At 37.9% G+C, this 20,976-nt stretch overlaps 1 protein-coding gene across 11 annotated transcripts in view; it reads right to left on the bottom strand.

The window, feature by feature from the left end:
* Nucleotides 1–20,976, bottom strand: part of RAPGEF2 (Rap guanine nucleotide exchange factor 2) — a 220,172-nt gene that overhangs the window by 53,950 nt on the left and 145,246 nt on the right. The window lies entirely within an intron of this gene.

The following is a 20,976-nucleotide window of genomic DNA, read 5'->3' on the forward strand; positions in this document are numbered from 1 at the left end:
CTCCTACGTTTTCGACGCGTTCATCATTTATTGAAAACCTGAGTTGTGAAGACTGAATGAATGGCGGAGCCTTAAGCATTTGGAGTAGGGCCTGGCACACAGAAATCACTACAGAAGTGTGTTAGCTATAAATGACCACGTGCTAGACTCCGTGTAAGACAGAGGGCCTTTCCAGCTTCAGAATTCCTGTCAATGGAATCCAAGACTAGATGCCAGCGGGTAACTGAGTTCTCCCCGAAAGGGCTTTAGTGACTCAAGTTATCCAGCTACAGAATGCTTGCCCATTTCAGAACTCAAGTTGTATTTTAAAAGCAACTCCTATTTTCTTTCTGTCTGAGTGTACACACACACACACACACACACACACACACGCTAGTGTTTTTTTTTTAATTCTGATCTTTGCAGATACTGGTTCTGACACTGAGCTGTTCCTCCATACAGCTTGAACAGGCAAGACTATTTATTAATCAGTAGTTCATTTTAAAAACCACTTTATAATATACTCAACTATTATTGCTTTGAATAACAGTATTTCTATAGGAAAACAAGGAAAAGTGAACATTTGGACTCCTGATTATTATTCATCAGAATAATTTATGCTTCCTTATATTCTCTTAAGATATGTTCTAGATCCAATGCTCACCCTCCAGTACTTCATCCATCAGTACTCCACACAGCAAAGAGAAAGACTTTTTGTACAACATATAATTTCTTTTGTGTATAAACATATATAAAGGTGAGAAACAAAGTTTTGCCAAAAGTGTCATGAGATAACAAACTTATAAATCTTATTATATTTCTTATTAAAATTCACATAGACATTTTACAATGTTGATATGACTAAGCTTTATGGAAATGGTTCTACAAAAGTTTGCTTTATATCTACTAGAGAAACCTGCCAAAAATTAACAATTTGTAAGAATCCAACATTTTCCAGTCTTCCTGCCAAGCTCAAAAGATGTAGTAAGCCTCATTTCAGGCACACATGGAGTTATCTTCTGGTCAACTTCCTCCTAAGTCAAGCAACCTTGAGCAAGTTCATTAACTTTTGTGCGCCTTTGTGTCTTCCATGAAAATGCATAAAACGTCAATAATGACTAAATAAAATAATCATTTATAACCTACAGAATCCACCTTAGAGATGCCTCTCTTTTCTTTTTCATTCCTTCTGTCGTCCTTCCAGTGAAGGTATTCTATCACCTTATGTCAGCTGTTTTTCAAATTCAGCTGAATTTGAAAAACAAAAACTTATTTTGAATGAAAAGAAAAAACTAACTTATTGTGACACTGTCATACCAAACACTACCTTTACATTTGTTTACATATATTCCTCACAAAAGCTTCTATATTATATTTTAAACAAACCATGTATTTACTTGGAGGAGCTCATCACTGAGAAGACTGTACTAAGTTTTGCAAAGTAACTAATCTCATTGTCATGACATGCTCATAACACAATTTCTTTGATAGACTTTCAAATGTTCATAGCTAAGGGATATAACCCTCTGGAGAGTTTGTGCTTTTGTACATATAGTTTTATTGTGTTTCACTGCAAAAGCCTTCAAAACAGTCATGTGTTTGGCCCACACACATGCTGCCAACCAGTGTGGTTCGACCACGACAGCTCACTCTAGCCATTCTGGGCACACCTGCTTTCTGGACAGTCCGAACAGAAACACCACTGTGCAGGGGAAAGGCCAGGGAGGCCATGCCTCATGCTTCAGAAATACCTTGCTACTTTCCTCCATTAAAGATAGCGTTTTAGAGGGAGCTGTAACAGAGAGGAATCGATACTAAGCTTATATTCCTGGACACTGCACATGGCTTGCCATCCAAACATGGGCCTTTATGTGTTAGAAGTAGCTACTGAAACGTGGCAGTGACCTTGACCTCTGCCCAGAGCAGAAAGGTCACCTTCACATTTTTTAGGGTTAGGAACAAATAAATCATAAACTTTGGCTACAGTTAAACACATTATAATATATCTAAAATGTAATTCCTACATTTTATGAAATGGGGATGTTTGAACATACATAAGACACCTCAAACTCCTGTCGAGGCCAATAAACAACAAAACTAGGAAATCGATTGAAAGGCTGTCAGCCACAAGACCAATGCTTTCAAGCAGGTAGTGATAGAAGGCCCTTTCTACTAGGTGTCGAAAGAAGAAAGCACTGAACAGAAGGAAACCAACACAAATACCACTTTAGGGCAGAAAAGTGGAATTGTTTAGTATGAGAAAGTGTACGATCTGATTTAAGTACCGTATATTCTAAAATGTAAAGCTATGACCCATTTTTCTCAAGGAGAAGGACATGAGATCACCTGCATACCAGTTACTGTGTGCCAGGCCCTGTTCTAAGCACCAGTGGATACATTAGCTCATTTAATATTTACAACCATCTCATGAAGTAGGTATTATTATGACCTTTAAGGATAGGAAGGAACTAAGACACAGAAAAGTTAAATGCTTTGTAAGAAGGCCATACAGTGGAAAATGACAAATTCCAACCCTAGATGTCTGGCTCTGGAGCACATTACTTAAGCACTGTAACTTAAGCATTGCATTGTAATCTATTTATTGATTTATTTGTTGACTTGAAAAGTCTCATGGATACTGATGAAATGGTCAAATGGCTGCTTATATCAATTAATTAATGTAGTTGCTTATACAAAATTTCAGAATCATACAGAAAAACATTAATTTAAAATAGTTCTTACTCTCACTTTCATAAAACAGATAAAAAATTTACATCTGCATCACCAAAATCAATGACTTTGTTATCACAAATCCACTAAAAAAAAAAGACTTTATTTATTTATTTATTTATTTATAGAGAGAGCTCAAGGGAGGGAGAGAGGGAGAGACACATCGGTGTGGGAGAGACACACAGGAAGGTTGTCTCTCACACATCCCTAACTGGGGACCTGGCCCACAACCCAGGCATGTACCCTGAGGAGGAATCGAACCAGCGACCTTTTGGTTCGCAGGCCTGCACTCAGTCCATTGAGCCACGCCAGCCAGAGCACAAAGCCACTCCACCAGAGTGTTCATTCTTTCTACATTACTAGAGATACATCATTTTTAAAAAATTTACATGTGCAACATTAGTACTGTTGATTTTTCACTTGTCTTGCACAGTTTCTTCAAAATCACTGTTCATAAACTAATCTTTAAAAAGTTATGGCAATATCCCACACTAGCAATTTTGAGATCACAGACCCAGGAATCACTATCGAATCTGTGCAAACTGTTAAGTCTCCCTTAACCTCTTTATACCCATTCCAGCAGGTGACCCTCATCGCCATTCCCAGCCCACACTGCTGGTCATTTCTGCTTCGTGTCCCTTACTGAAGAAGAATTTTTTGCTTTGTTTCTTTTTTTTTTTTTTTTTTTTTTTGGAAAAAGGCAAAATACATTGAGAAGAACTCAAAATATAAGCGATGGAAGCAATTCCTTTTCTGGTAGCTAATTTTGGCAAAAACAAAAACTTGCCTTACAGGATTTCCCTAGCATTTTACCATCAGAAAAGAATCACACGCACGCGTACATGGAGTTAGTTATAATACAGACTGATCAACTGATGTTACCACTCCCAGGAAAGACATCCGGCAGAGTGAGAGCAGTTCTATCATCAGTATCGAAACCACTGCAAATATGTTATTGGAAAGACTGCTTTTTCCAGAATAAAAATGTTTACCTGGAGCCTAAAATAAAACAAACTTTATATAATTTTCCACACAAGTACTGAGGTACGGTTAGTTGATTAATTATCATGTAAGTATGTCCACATAAAATGTCTGGTGGCCTATTTAGAAACACAGTTTCATGAGGGTTTCCAAGTGGCAGCTACTCCATCTCACCCCAAACGCACACAGCATATAATCTCTTTTTCCATTTCAGTTTGTTTGCAACCAACAATAACCAATGATCTGAAAAGCGCATATTTCTCCAAGGAATTCTAAAAAAATTTCTGGATCACTCAGTCCAGGAAATTTTCAATAAAATATATGGCAACTGTTGGCACCAAGTCAGGTAATTTACAAATCATCTTCTGGGTAGCATTTCACCTATTTAAATGTGAAATTCTTTTGTGCATTTTCTCTATATGTTGGCAGCAATTACTGCTGTTATTTTGAGAGCGAGTACTATGTCATAAGCAATGTACTGGATATGTGTTGCCCATTTATTCTAACGCTTATACAGAGCCCAGATGCTGCACCGAATTGCTGAAGAAATAGAAGCTCAAACAGCTCCAGTGACTGGTCCAAGGCCCCAGAGTCATAGGTTCCAAAGTCTATACCCTTTTTACATTGTACTCTAACTCTAGACAATTATAATTTGGGGGTTATATTCTAACCAAATCTTTGTATGTCCTCCCCCTTATTTAATGTAAAAACCAGAAAACCAGCCCTATAAATATATTTTTGGCAAAACCTGTGACTATCCATGTAGTAATAGTAATAATATTCTACAGTTACTAATGTTCTCAGTCTCCTGTTTTCCAGGACCAAGAGGGATTGGTCGATGAACGTAATGGTCCCTGGAGAGGCAGGGGAGTCGCTGGCAACAGCAGAAGACCGCTTCCATGACCAATTAGACAACAACTTTGATGAGCTCCAAAGGGGCTGTGCTTAGTTACCCCAGATGTCCAAATGCTCAAGGGAACATGGAGTTAGGGAAATGAGCGTTCAAAGTCAAAGAAAAAAGATTCCTATGGGATCCATGGAGGATCCTAAGCTGTTTTCTTTCTGAACAAAAGTAAATGGTAGGGGAGAAAGCCTCACGCAGAATTAAAAACATGAATTCACACGTAATTTTTAATTCTTTAAAAAGCATAAAAGCTACTTTACTCCCAAAGGCAAATGTACTAAGGTCTCTAGACAATAACGTACCACAAAACGGTGGAGACTGGCTAGCTATTTACTCACCAGTGTCCTTCTCTTCCAGGGAACTGTGCTGGACTACATTTCCCAACCTCCTCTATGGTTACACATGTGCCAATATAATTAAGGCCAGGCCTTTGGGGTATAAACATACAGAAATGACCTGTGCCATTCCATGCCTTATGGATACAAACCTTCCAATAAGACTCATCATGACCTATCTCCTATTATCAAGAGAGTTTCTGTTGGAAGACAACAAGCTTTGACTCGAACATGAGACAACCAAGCCACAAAACAGAGGGGCCAGGATCTCTGAATCACGGCCTAGCAGGGAGCTGTCCACTAAATGATTGAGAGTCCTTGCTTTGGATTTCATGCAAAAGAGAAGCAAACTTGTATTGTGTTTGAGGAATTATGGGTTTTTTGTTTTGTTTTGCTTTGGTACAACAGCTAGCATTGTCTAACTCATAGTAATACTACAATAATAGTTGTGACCTAGTTGTGAAAAAAATCTTCCATAGTGAAATTCTAAATTCCTTAGAGAAAAGTAGTAGGGCTCTGCTAACATCTTGGCCTCGTGGGATTGTGTGCAATTTGGCTGAAATAGGCATCAGAGTTCCTGCAGTTGTTCAATCAGACATGTTTATTGAAAACCCACTTCATGCCAGTATACCAGGAACTGGTCCAGGTTTTCTAAATATAGCAGGGAGATAGACTCCCGGCTCTCTTGGATCTTGCAACTAGTGGGTGAGGACGGATAATAAAAGGATAATAAAGAAAACTGTCAAATTGTGGTAAGTACTTCACTGAGCAAACATTAAAAGAGACTGACATGATAGAAAATGACTGGATAACCAGGGAAAGATCTAAGACATGATATTGAGATAAGAAAATTGTTTTTATTTTCTGACTTACTTTCTAAAGAGATAATCGTATTATATTAACAGGAGAGACACACACATCTTATATATACAATACACGCACATGAGTTCTATATAGATACACGTGCATATTTTATATAACATATTATATTTCATATATTTATAAAGATTATCTTATATTTATCTTTATCTTTGTGTAAAATTAGAATATATCACTAAGCGAAAGGAATATAATTACTAAACATTTTACAAAAAATTCTTGGACTATTTATATAAGTTTAAAACAAAAGAAACAAATCAACTGAATATCACAGTATTTTATGAACCAAAGACTAGTATAAAATCTATTCAGAGATGCTTAGTGCCCTATGAGTTGGACAGCCTTAATATCTACTCAAATTTCAAGATACAAATATTATGTGATGAGAATATAAGGCTTCCAAATAACTATGTTCTCAAAAAGTACCATGTAATAGGTTAAATGGAAAATTAAGTCTAGAAGCTCCCTAACTTGGTCAACTGATTTTGAGTACTCAAAAATTCATTGAATAGACTGCTTGAAAAAAATACTTCTAAATAAAATATATGCTATTGTCTTTTTAAATTTTTATTTATTGTTTAAAGATTTTATAAAATTTTATTTACTTTTAGAGAGAGGAGAGGGAGAGAGAGGAAGAGAGAGATTGATGTGTAAGAGAAGCATCTGCCTCTCCACTCCACCAACCAGAGGACCTGGCCAGAAACGCAGGCATGTGCCCGGGAATCACACCAGCGACCTCTCGGTTTGTGGGACAACACCCAACCCACTGAGCCACACCAGTCAGGGTTATGTTACTGTCTTTTTAAAAGCAGGAAATAATGAAACTATTTTCCTAGGAAGAATCTTGAATGTACCCAAAATCCTTGATTTCACAGACTTTATATCCTGGCATCTGTGTGTAGCAGTAGAAAGTTGGGGGAAGGCGGAGAGCATCAAACAAATAATAGTATGTCACAGAGGTAAGTAATTTGAAATCTGATAAAGTAGGGTATAGGATATAGAGGGTGGGCAGTCTCATTGCTAAAAGAATATTTGAGTAAAGACCTTAATGGAGTGAATGGCTCAACCCTGCGGACACACACCAGGGAAACAGGCATTTCATCATATACAAGGTCATCAAGAGCAAGAGCCAAAGGTACGGGTGGCCTTGGCAGGTTTAGGAATAGCTAGGAGGTCAGCACAAGCTCCGAGAACACCAGAGGGAATTAGGACAGAGAGACAGTCGATGGCGAAATCAGGTAGGAAGGCTGTGGTAATGCTTTTGGATTTCATTCTGAATGAGATGGGAAGGCACCTGGTGGATTTTGAACACTAAGAACGTATGCAGCATGAATTTAAAACAGTTTTCTAAAGTCTTAAAGTGTGAATACATGTTATTTTTGATGACTATTTAATAGTAATTCCATGTAACTTAAAAAGAAAAGGATGTTTATTACAACTTGTATCAAGAGGCTGTCAACTAACAAGGACATCATAGCTTGTCTTACTACCCGCATGTATTAAATCAACCACGAAGCTGTGTCCATTTTATCAGTTGTGGGTACACTGGCTCTGTACCTGCATTTACTGAAAATCCCCCTTTAGTCTTCTTCTATATATGTCATGTGCACACACACACATATGCACACACACACGGAAAACTACCTGGATTTTAAAAGGCATCTCAGATCCTACCTAAGGGTTCATTTCTAGATTTCGTTAAAATACTATCACAACTACTTTTCTCATGATGAGTATTACACCATAGACAATAACCTTCAAATCGAAATATAATTAGATGTTATTCTTCTTCAGTTACTAACAAAAACAACAGGCATTAATTTTAAGTACCCAGTGTATCGCCTTTTCCTTTTACTTCAATGGTAAAGATACTGCTTTTAGCATTTATTTCCAAGGACTTCAATGATGAGACATTTAATTTAACGGATGCTTTCAAGGACTTCATGTGTCAGCCCTGGCACACCAGATAATTTCATCACTGTGGCTCTGTCTGGAGGGCACTGTGAGAGAACTGACTAAACATGTGTGGTGCATTACTCATTCCTCGGGGCCAGCGGGAACAATACTGCATAAACTGCAAGAAGTCTCATAAATTTTTCTTTCTCCTTCATCTTTCCTATGTTTTGTTTGTTTGTGGTGACTGACAAATTTTAGACACTGCATCATCAAATAAATAGTTGCAATACTAAGACAGTCAAGCACACATTACCTCATAAGGAGACTCCTTCCTAATACCCTCACTTCTGTCAATGCTCCAGCAATTCTCCTGACCTTCTCAGTCATCTGCAAAGATTTATTTACATAATCAATTGAGCAACTCTCTTAGAAAGCACATTCTTCCTAAATTAGCACCGACATCTAGTATCCTATCACTCTGTTAAGCTTTTACTTTTCTCAAATGCCAACTGCCCTCCCTGAACTTTTCTGTTAAGTATGTATGTGTATACATATTAATTTATTATCACAAGTTAAACCAGGGCAATAGAATAGCATTAATCAATATCTGCATAGGGAATTGTATGAGCAGTTTGATGTAAACTGTGGTGACATATAATGTGTGCTTGTGTGAACGCACACACGCACTGATAACTTAAACATGTGTTTAGATATAAAGGCTTTTAGCTTCTAATCCAAAAAGTTAGCTAGCTTCAATTCACCTTCGGCAAAAGCAAGAACCTATCAAATAAACCAAGCTCCCATTACAGGTGAGAACACTCTAATATAGGATTTGCAAAGATTATCCCACTTCACTCTTCTGCTACAAGCAGCACCATTTGTCTGGCTTCTGTAGGACTATGATATTTCCCTTTCAATCCCTTCTCCATGCTGCAGCAGAGTAAACTTTTATAGAACCATAGAAAAACGCACACCTGATCTTATGAATCCCCTCCCAAAAATCTTTTAGTGGGCTTGCTTTACCCTCCGGAAAATGTTTTGCTTCTAACCACTGCACCCACTAACTTCTTTTGTACTAGATGTATAGAGCTACTTATGGTTTTTTCAGATGTCACAGTCCACATCTCCCTCCTGAGTCTTCACCATTCCCTTCTAGAAGAATAACCTCATGGAGAGCTAATTTTCTGAACTCTCCACCCTGAGGTCAGATCCTGTAAGATGTTCCTGTGACACCTAGAATGTTGCCTGTCACTGAACTTAACCACACTTTACAGTCATTGCTGATTTAACAGTCCAAAGCCCCTCTGGGTTTGTCCAAAAAAGAGCATGTCTGCCTTTTTTCATCACTCTTTCCCTTATTTCAAAGTAACTAAAATATAGTCAGTACTTGTAATAAATATGCAAATCACTGAACTATTAACCCTTGTTTAGAGTTGAGCATACTACATCTGACAGAAACTGAATAAGAATTGTCTGATCCTGCCTTGGTTGCTGTAGCTCAGTGGATTGAGCGATGGCCTATGAACCAAAGAGTCACCGTTTCGATTCCCAGTCAGGGCACATGCCTGGGTTGTAGGCCAGTTCCCAGTAAGGGGAACACAAGAGGCAACCACACACTGATGTTTCGCTCCCTCTCTTTCTCTTTGCCTTCCCTCTCTAAAAATAAAAAATAAAAAATAAAAATCAGAAAGAATTGTCTGGTCCCTTCCTAATTCTACAGTCACTCTTTTCCACCAGCACGTGAGGGCAGGCTTACCAGAATGGAATGAAAAGACAGTGAAGAAGACGGATGGCAGTGCTACACCTAGGCCAGCAGTACTTAGAGAGAAGTGATATATTTAGCCTGGATTTCCTACAAGTCAGGATGAAAAAGAACAAAACTTCTGGACTTACAAGTGTTTGACTTCTTTTCTGAATGGATTCCAACAAAGGAGCCTGGCAGAGGAAGGAGTGTTTGAACTCAGAATTGTCAAGACTCATTAAACTCCTTAGTTACTTAACAAGTGTTTACTGGCTTACTGCACAGAGCCAGGCGTTGTAACAGGAGCTAGTCAGGTGGCAATCATTGGGATTGGCAAAGTCTCTACTCCCTAGAATTTGTAGTCTGGAGGCAAGAGGGACTTGAGGGTGGGAAGGGAAAGATGAGATAACAAAAACCAAAATAATTTTAGGTATCTGTAAGTACTCTCAACAGAACACAGAGAAAGGGAAGCAGTGTGAGGGACAGTGGTGGTCGGGAATGGGGGGGCTGCTTTAGCTTGGGTGAGCTGAGAAGGCTGTTCTGAGAAAATGACATTTGACCCTTGATAGGAGAGATGAATGAAACACAAAGAACCAGCCAAAGATCCGGGAAAGAGCTATGCAAATGGAAGTTATATCCATGGCAAAGGTCCCAAGGTGAGAAGAACCTAGGAATGTCCAAGAAACAGGAAGATGTTCAAGGTGATTACTGGGTGGGGAGTAAGAATGGTCGATGGGGAGAACGGGGCAAGTGATGTCAGAGTAGTAGGAACTAGTTCAATGAAAAAGTAGGCTGTTTAAGCGCAATGGAAAACTACTGGATTTTTTTTTAAGATGTTTTATTTATTTATCTTTAGAGGGGAAGGGAAGGAGGGAGAGAAATATCAATGTATGGTTGCCTCTCAAACACCCCCTGCTGGGAACTGGCCTGCAACCCAGGCATGGGCCCTGACTGGGAATCAAACCAGTTGTTTGGTTCGCAGGCCCGCACTCAACCCACTGAGCTACAGCAGCCAGGGTGCCACTGGGCTTCTTAAGCAGGCGATCAATACCCAGTTATGTTTTCTATGATGATTCTGTTGGGGCCATAGGAAGACTGGATTGTAAGGGGTTCAAATGGAAGTGGGAAGACAAGTTAGGATGGGGTGAGGTGTGCCATCTAAACTACAGCAAACGAAAGTAAAAATGACCTTTCGAAACCTAACCTGATGACACTTAGTGGGGCCTCTGTAAGCAACTGTTCAACTTTTCCAAAGTATAAAAAAATTCTATCTTCTTAAAGTCCCATAAAGGTGACTAGTTACCTGTCACTGATTGCTACAATACTTTAGTAATCAGTTTTGGCCTCCTATAAATTGTGCGCGCCTAACCAAATTTTCAAGGAGCAAGTGGTCCCATTATAATACTCATTATTAGAGTGGTAATTCATGAAATATCTTTATAAAATGAGTATTTATTATGACCAACTACCTAACCACAGATTGGCAACAGGAGGTCACAGACTATAGTATGAAATTACAGAAAGAATAGATGGCTTGTTCCAAGCTGTGTGTATCAAGAAAATCATTTTAATTTCTTGCAGCTCAATTTCTTCATGCATATAGAATAGACATAATAAGGTCTGTCCTATCCACCTCATCACAAGAGAGTTGTGAGAACAGAGGACAAATGTAAAAGAAATCTAATAATATACAGCATTATGCGAAAGCAAGTTTTTATATCAAAGTACAATGAGAGACCTAGAAGGATGTTTAGGAGGTCATTTAGCATAACCTCCTCATATCACAGCAGTGGAAACGTATGTCCAGAAAGGTGAACTAGCTATGGCACAGCTAACACAAGATTCCAGACATCAGCTTTATGGAACAGAGAAGGAAATAATTTGAATAGTTTCCAAATTTTCCACAATGTAAATTATAGCATTAATATTTGAAACAAGTATCTTAAAAAAAAAACCCTAAAAGGGAAACTTGGATTTTAATGAAACATGGAACTGTAATGACTTATTATGCTGTGTAATCTAAAATTAACAGAGGATTAATTACAACCTCAACTCCATGATAGGTGCGCATTGAAACAATGGCTGCTGCCAGAAAAGCATATAGCTCTCATAATGCTAGATCGTCATGTCTTCGTAATGTACAGAGACGAGCAAGTACCTTTACCCAGTTTTTGGCATTGCATTATATTGAAAATTATAAAAAAGGGTAGCTTGTTCTTCAATATAATTCATATTAATAGTCTTTCTAAATAGAATGTTTGAATGCCTAAAGCTTTATTATCATCCAAAATTCCTATGCAGCTTATACCAGAAAATTTTTGCTGCTTAAGTGAATAGTGATCATTTCCAAATTTTACAAATGTTAAAAGAATTCTAGGACTCATTATAACAAACTCTGAGAGTTAAAAATGTTCATCTGAATTATCATTGGGATTGCTAATGTAAAATATTCAGTGGTTGCTGTTTGTGGGCTCCTCACAGCCTTGAGCCTTTATACCTCATTCAGCATCATCCACATTTATCTAGCTATAAGCAGGGGGGAAAATCTTCACGAAGTGAAACAACAATCTACTGATTCTGAACTTAACGACATTTGCCTATGTCTGCATTTTTAAACTTCTTTAAAATCTATCTCTCACACATTCAATAAATATTTATTAAATGACTGTCATGTTTAACATATCCTCGACATTCCAGATAGAGTACTGAATCTAACAGACGAGTTCCCTACTCTCATGAGGCTAAAAGTTCATTGGGGAGAGAGAGACATAAAAAATAAGCAGTAAAAACATGAACAACAACCTGAACAAAAATATAGTAATAAATGCTTGGTGGAAAATTTAAATAATATGGTCCAGCTGAAATGCCTGAGCGGCCACTTTGGACTGGCTAACCAAGAGACATTCCTGCACCTGAGACCTCAGAGTCAAGGAACCAGCCAAATTAAGTTCACGGGAGTTCAGTCAAAAAAAAAAAACAACAAAAAACTGGAGGAAAGACTCCACAGTTTGGTCTATTAAACAAAAGAAGGGAAGGTCAAGGCAGCTGAAGTGGACTGGATAAAAAGGAGAGTTGTACAAGGTGAGTAAGAACAGCAAGCCGGAGCCGGTTCAGGCATAGCTCTGGGGGAAGTGTAGATATTATTCCATGTACGACAGTTAGCGAAGTGTTAAAAGCAGATATGACATGGTCCGAGTCACATTTTACAAGATAAGCCAGGCTGCTATGTGAAGAATGGTGTGAGGGCAAGATTAGAAATAAGGTGAACACTAGGAGTTAACCGGAACAGTCCAAGTGAGCGGGTGGTGACAGGCCGGACCGGGGAGATAAGGATGGAGAGAAGAGCACGAATTCATGACAAGCAGGGCAGATCAGATAAGATTTGCTCAAGAAGATGGCACTTGGGGCAACCTGAAGAACCAAAATAACTCATAGGTTTTGGGCTTCAATATCTGAATAGACTGCAATACCAATGATGATGAAATGAGGAAGTAAGAGTTTGTTGCAGGCTTGGTTAGTTGGTTGGCTGGGCTTACTTACTTTTGTGGTGGTGGCTGAAAGAACACTTAAGGGTTATATTTTGGCCACATCATAACTGAGGTCGCAACATCCACATCGAGATATCTACTGGGTAGTGAATATACAGTCCTGAATTTTATCATAATCAACCAATGCACTTCTGGTTTTGAGGGCAGAACTTAGTAAAAACTTTTTACCTACTCATTAAGTAGGTTAATATGTACAAAAATAATAAATGATGATCAAAATTATTACAATGATGAGGAAGAAAATATTTCAAACCATACTGTGATGGGGCAGGAATTCTTGAAACTAATAAACAGATGGGGTAACAAGAGGTAAAAGGTCTCAAGTTTTCTCTCCCTTTTGAGCTAAGCCCTTAAAAGTGTTAGAGACATACAAGAAAAAAAGCCCACAGAAATGTAAAATAGAATTCTATTTTACAGTAAAGTTTAAAATCAAGCGAGGTCACATATCTAGATTTTGCTTATGGATTCTTGTAAAGAACATAAGTCACTAGTGACTTCTCCAAATGTATAAACCTAATAAAAGGACACGTGTGATATGAACTTGGCTAGATGTTTGTCACTGGACTTAATATGCCTTTGTAAATAAAGTCTGTTCTTTAATGCTTTCGGTTTTATCAATAGGATTAAGAAGCCTCCTGAGATAAAAATCTCCTCCCTTTCACATTTTAGTTCAAAGAACTCAGATTAGAATCAAGTAAAACTGAAGAGCAACCAAGATACCAATAACAAAACATAATAAGCAAATCAGACATAAATAAACTCTGATTTCTTTTGTGTGTCCTCCTTCCTGGAAAGTTGTGATGTGACATTTGTTGTTCTGTGATGCTTATAGACTAGACATCTTCATAACGAACAAGATATACAGGGACAGGCAAAAGCAGGTTTATAGTTGTGAGTATGCGAAAGTTTATTCTTCTGTTATTAATTATTGTATTATTTTGCATGTAAACAACTGTAAACCTACTTTTAACAACCCCTATATGCAAACCTTCAAGATGTAAACAAGGTTTATTCTAATGTATCCTCCCAACTATGGAAAACTGGAGGATGAGAAATGTATTCCAATCATGGAAAACTGGAAAGTAAAAAATGAAAAGTTATAGAGGTTGAAAATAAGTTCTAGTCCAGGCACAGAGAGTAAATTAAGACAGCCAAAGTGAACAACTGACTTACAAATTGAAAGGAGGGAAAAGGTGATACATTATTACAATTGGTAAGAATTATATATTACGGTTCGCTGGTTCAAATCTATGAGATATTTTGAAGTGAACTGAATAACAAGAACAAAAAATGTAATCACCTTTAATCAGGAAAAGGGGATTGTGCATCAATTCGAATGAACACTTAGGTAGTCAGGCACTACATATCCCAGGAGAACACTGGTTCGCTTATCTCAATGCAAATGACTGGCGTGTGTGTATGTGTGTGGTGGGGCAGGGCCATGTGTGTTAGGGGCAGGGGCACAAAGATTAACTACATCTTTAATATTTCCAATAGGTACCCTCCCCAGGCTCATTAGAATCACCACCAGGCACCTTAGGAAAGATTCGTGAGGTGTTCAATGCCACAATTACCTGAAGTCATCCTTGGGGGTTAAATGTACAATTAGAAGCTTGTGAGCCCCTAAGTCAGTGGTGAGACAAGAAAACACCTGGCCCACACGATAGCATGCTTAGCTGATATGGTGAGTACATCACTGTGTTAGGAGAAGGCAGGTGCCTTCTCGGTTGATTTGGGGGAAACAATTCTGAAACGATGGCTATTTTGGCAGAGGTGCTATGAGAAGTAAGGAGTCAATAAAGACAGATTTGGGAGCTTTTATGCCACTTTTTGGCAAAGAAACTTTAGTCTAAATTGGTCACTTTTCTTAAATTGAAATACAGATGATTTCACCGAGAAACAACCTAACATATAATGTTGCACTGAGAATATAAGAATCTCAGTGCTAACACCTCTTTTGGCATAAATTCTCAATTTTTATTGCATGCAAATTTTGTGAGGAGAGAGAATGAACTCATGGCTTAAGAATCTGGCAACTGCTTGAATTTCACTGTAAAGAAGCATCATTAAGAAGCTAGGAATCTGAGTCACTTAATATCAGGCTTCAGCTAAATTCTTAAATGGTTACATAACACCACTAATTTTTAAGAACAAGAAAGGGTTTTTTAAAAAACCTTTAGAATGTCTTCTTTGTTTTTCATACTACAAAATGTCTTGTCTCACCCTTACACACACACACACACACACACACACAATATATGTAAAACTTATTTTTTTCTTGAATAATGAAAGATCATCACATCTTCAGAGAAATGCCCATAATTAACCTGGCTCTGCAAGATCATGTCTTTCTTTAGGTGAAGTAACTCATCTTTCCATGACAATGCTTTATGTTTACCAAATGAAGAAAACACATAAGGACTTCCACTGCAATAATCAAAACAACACTGAAATTTCCATTAGTTCACATATTATCAAATAACTGACTTAAAAATTAAAAACCATGCTTTAAATCCTGGATGCTTCACGCTGTGCAGATAACACAACTGAATGAATAACAAAAGTTTTCTTTGACATTCTGATACAAAGTAGGCACAAATTTTGAATTTCAGACATGAATAAAGAATATACCTTTGAAATTTATTTTTAACATCTTTTGAACATTCTATATGAACAGTTCCCCCAAATCAGCTCTAGTAAAATTAGAAACACACACACACACACAAGTTCTGTTTATTGTTAACCACAGACACCCCTTTGTGGGAACAAGTGCCACAGACAGCTAACATTAATTGGCTTAAGCTGCAACAGCTTCTTTCCCCCAATTTTTAAGAGATGAAAAGAACCAGATAAAAGAAAATATTATTGTAACTTAATATGCAACACTCTATTTAGAGCAACAAAAAGCAAATAACCATGTCCCTCTTACATGCTCAGCATTAAATTATCTTTCACAAAGCAAAAGGCATTTCTTGACAAAGCAACATGTACAGTGAAGAGGTATATAACTCCCACGTCCTGGCCTTTAAATTGAGTACTTAAAAGAAAGCAGCATTTATAAACCCCATGACTATTTTAAAATATCTTGAATCACATTGCAACAGAAAAAACACTGTGTAGCATAATGCATAATGGCATATTTAAATATGACCCAAAACTCCACGCTTTTGTAAATCTATATTAAGTTGTGAGCAAATAAAGGCATTTCTACCTCGATCATTTCTCTAAGCAAAGGTTAACTATAACTAAAAAGGCCAACCTTAGGAAGAAATAGAATACTTACCATGATAGAGCCTCTCGATAGAAAAGGCCAGAAGAACAGATTTAAATTAAGATTTGGTGTATAAAAGCTCAAAGCATAGAATTTGTATCCACATAATGAACTGATGTCTCCTCTAAAGACGTCAGATTGCTGTTCAGCTAAACTATCTAAAAATACCTCCTTGCAAACACACACACACACACACACACACACACACACACACGAAACGACTACAAAGACAGGTCTTACTAAGCAGCTCTACTTGCACAAAATCCCTTAATAAGTGGAGGAAAATTTTAAAGTACTGAGGAAAAATTTAACAGGAATTTTTTTGTAGCAACTATGATCTTTTATGAGCTATTTTAGAAACCAGTACCAATTTGTAAAAAGTGGTTAATGAAGGATCTTAAAGCAAATGATAATTGACCTAAGATGTCCAACAGAGAACCATGCTCTGTGAACATAAAATCAGATGAAGAAAAATAAATCTCTGAATCACTGTCCACACTCTGTATTTAAAAACCGAGAAAGGAGAAATTCTGTAGCCGGTAAAGTGGGAATCGAAATCATGGGGCCACTGTGTGCCAAACCCTGTGCAGCCATGTAACCTCTACAACCACCCTATGCTGCATTAACAGCGCTTTACAGACGAGGAAAAATGGTTCAGAACAGTGAAGTAATCTGCTTAATGTCACACAGCGACAAAGAAGAGCTGGGATTCCAACCCGCTAGTGAAGACTCTGGGGCCCCACAAGTTAACATCGATAACTGCCATTCACGCAGGCTGCCATTCACGCAGGCTGCACAGTTCGCATAGAGATTCTGAAACATTAACTTCTTATGTTTTCCATTTTCAAACCTCAAGATTTTAATCTGTAAAATGTAGAATCTCACTTTGTTACTAGGATTGCTTGGATGACTGAAGAAAATATATGTAAGACAGTAAAATTGTTATTATTTTTTAAAGATTTTATTTATTAATCTTTAGAGAGGAAGGGAAGGAGAGAGGGAGAGAAATATCAATGTGTGGTTGCCTCTCGTGAGTCCCCTGCTGGGAACTGGCCTGCAACCCAGGCGTGTGCCCTGACTGGGAATCGAACCGCGATTCTTCGGTTCACAAGACCACATTCAATCCACTGAGCTACACCAGCCAGGATTGTAAAATTATTTTTAACTATTACTGTCATTATTTATAATGTTCAAAAGAATGTTGTGAGGGAGACCTGAATTGTAGTCATGATTCCCATGATGAAGTGAGAAAACAGAAACTTCAAGAAGTCAAGTGACTTGCGTAACAGTTATACAGCTTGTCATTTCGGAACAAAGATTCAAAGTAATGTCTTTGTATGTAGAGTATTATATTGCTTTATTATGCAAACAGCCAAGTTGGAATAGTTCTTTCCTTTTACTATGGGAAAAAGTTCACAGATGAAATAAAGAGGACTTTGCTTTCAACATCCCTAAAACCATGCCTAAGGATGAAATGCAATGAGCGTAGTTAATAGGTGCTTTCTACGCCACTACTTTGCTTGCAGGCTCAGGTTAACACTTCGAAATCACTCATTAACTTATAACCAGTTGAAGGCTATAGCCTTTCCCATAGCATCTTTGGATAACACTTAAAGGCAGGAACAAAATAGAGAAAGTAATGCATAGTCCCATGGCTAACAAAGCCAGTACTTGACCCACAGTATTGAAAGACATGCTCTAATCCCGCCTACTACAATGTCCTCCCCATCATCCTGCTTGACTGAACCTAGGGCCACAAGCACCACCAAGAAAAGACTGTTCTTAATGCAAAGAGGACCATTATCATTGAATTTCAGGTCACTCTGTTGTGGCCAGGTTAAAGTATATTTTAATAAAGCTTTCTAAAAGGTATAATTATATTCCACAGTCCCATGAATATGTGTTATAGCAGTGAAGGCTAAAAAAATTATAATAACGATGTACCTAATTATTGTTCATTTTTCTGTATTTCAGATGGCTAAAACAATGTTGCTAAGTCTGTTTGGCTAGAAAACTCTTTCATCTTGGGTATATGCTAAAATCAGCTCTTCATAAATTACTTATCTAACTGAAAACAAATCATACCACCCAAACAGTAAGTCAAAAACAGAATTCTTTTCTATATTCAAGTCTAAAACAGGGTAATGTGAAAGAACTCTGGAGAACCATGTGGATGGGAAGTCTCCGATAAACATGGCAACCTTTCTATAAAAGGTTAAATTAACAAGAGAAACGTTCATGTAAAGAGTTAAAGAGTAATTATATAATACAAAGCTGTATTCTCGCAATTCTGGCTAAGGTTAAAGGGGAATAAAATATATTGCTTTTATTTCCTTCACGATCAAGGAAAAGTTACTGTACATTTCATGGTACAGGTGACAGTTACCACATCGCACATATGAAATCCCTCTGAAACTTGTACTAAAGGAAATTACCTCTGGATGTAGGGGCAGAAATGACCTGTTCTCAAATCTTTTTGGTGAGAATCATAATCCCCAGGGCACACAGAAAACAAGGGATTGGTCCATCTTAGTACAGTGTACTAGGAGCAAAGCTGAGGTACTCCATGCAGCTTCCAAAAATAGATCTGCATGTGCACGTGTATGTGTGTGTGTGAGTGTGTGTGCAAGCGTAGAAAGAAGCCTGCCACTGGGTTCACCAGGTGTTAGCTGTGGAACTTTGGGAAAGTCCCTTTACGTCCCTCTGCCTTGACTTTTTTTATATATGAAAAGGGGACAACATACTTATATTGTGAGGAGTAACTGAGATAATATCTGCAAAGAGTTTAAAACATTGCCTAGGACACAGGAAGCCAGAATACAAACCCGAGTTCCCGCTCTAGAGCCCTCTAGCACACAGCTCTTGCTAATCCTGTCTACTTCAGTTTCTTTCTTCAAAAAGGCTACAGGTGGTCAGATTACAGTTTTCATTATCACATGTAGAAAGAATTTCTTAAATTAGATTATTTTTATATATAGGCTACTAGGAGTAGTTTCACTTTCTAAGTGAGATCCACCCTCCACCTGACCCCACCCCCACCCACTATTAAGTTCTGAGAATTCCTGTGGATACCTAGCTAGTTATTTCAATATATTCAGTTCCTTTGGGGATAAGAAAATAACATCACATAAATTACAAGAGTACGGAACTGAAACCAATAAGGAGCAGGACACCTTCAACTCTGTTTTACCCTGGCCTTCTTTAAACCCTGTATTCTAGCTCTTCTGGGCGATTCTGGCGTGTTGGTTAAACCTCCCAACTCCATCTGCCCTTTTGCTGTATGTCCACCCACATCCACTTAGTGGGTCCCAGGTGCCCCCGGACATCCCTCTGTGGGGGCCCACGTCTAACACTTAGTTCACCTGCTACTACTCTGTGAGCTACTCCAGCACAAAAGCACTCATAGCCACAACCAAATAACAAAGGACAAAGAACACATTTTCCTCAAGCAAGTGGTTTTGTGGTAAAAAATAAAACAAAACTGGCTAGACACAGCATATCTAGTTCCATAACTATTTGCACACCACGCTACTATCGATGTAACATACAATATTTTATTAAGCACACAATTATATTAATGTGGCTAACAGCATATTTCATGCTTTCTAAGATCCCCAATTTCTCTTTTATCTTAACATCTTTGAAATTGGGATCTATTTTACAATCAATGAAAAGGAAACAGTGGCTCATTTAAAGTAAGGCCAAACAATCAATGGCCTTAGATTTCATGAAAAAATATTCTCATTAAAGTACATATGGTCAAATTTTTAAAGAAAAATAACTCCAGGGAATTGTTGATCCTTCTTACCCACTCACATGATATAATCAGAGGTAAGAAACATTCAGTCCGGTTTGTCCAGATCAATAGAGACGATGTGACTGTTAGCCACCCTACCTGATCCTTATGCTTGGGAAATCTAACTCACAAGCCTTGTAATCCTATAATGGCACCCTGGCCATACCACACTTTCATTTCACTTCCTCCTGCTGTTAATAAATTTCCAGGTATTACATGAAACCACAGCACCAGGTCAACGCTCTCTGACCCAACACTCCAAGGTTCTAGAGCCTGCCCCCTCTCATGGACCTGTGTTCCTGTGGCTGCCCTTCCACCCCAGCCCAGGTGATCTCAGTGTTCCTCCACTGCACACGGAACTTTAAATCTGATGCTTTGGCTCATTCTGCTGGCCTTGCAACAATTTCTCCCATTTCCTTTTTTCTTCACATCTTGATTACTTGTGGCACAGCTCAAGTCTTATTTCCTTCCTTGTGGACTAATCACATTACACACAACATCCCTGCCTATGCATGCCTATGTATTTTTTGTCCATAACACGTACTCAGCATGTAAATATATGCTACTCCAACAGGAGAAAAATGTTCAAATCTTATTTTTAAATCTCTTTTATGGAAATCTTGATAAAATGCACAAGAAAATATTCATGATATACTGTTTTGTTATTTTCTCTTCTCAAAAGGCAAATAAACAGAACAATTTCAAAACAAACAAAACAAGCGCAACTTCTCGGATGAAAATGCACAATATTTATGTAAATAACATTTACAGTTTTTTTTTTTAAATCTCGATATATGGTTCACTTTTTGCAATGATTTGCTAAAAGCTCCTGCACTAGTCGATGGTGTTCTTGTGTGAAACATATCTCTTTCAACCCATGTTTTTAAATATCAATATACATTTGCTTCTTTTCTGA

This window comes from Artibeus jamaicensis, unplaced genomic scaffold (assembly GCF_021234435.1).
Source record: "Artibeus jamaicensis isolate MK-2021 breed Jamaican fruit bat unplaced genomic scaffold, CSHL_Jam_final scaffold_537, whole genome shotgun sequence".
Classification (NCBI taxonomy): domain Eukaryota; kingdom Metazoa; phylum Chordata; class Mammalia; order Chiroptera; family Phyllostomidae; genus Artibeus; species Artibeus jamaicensis.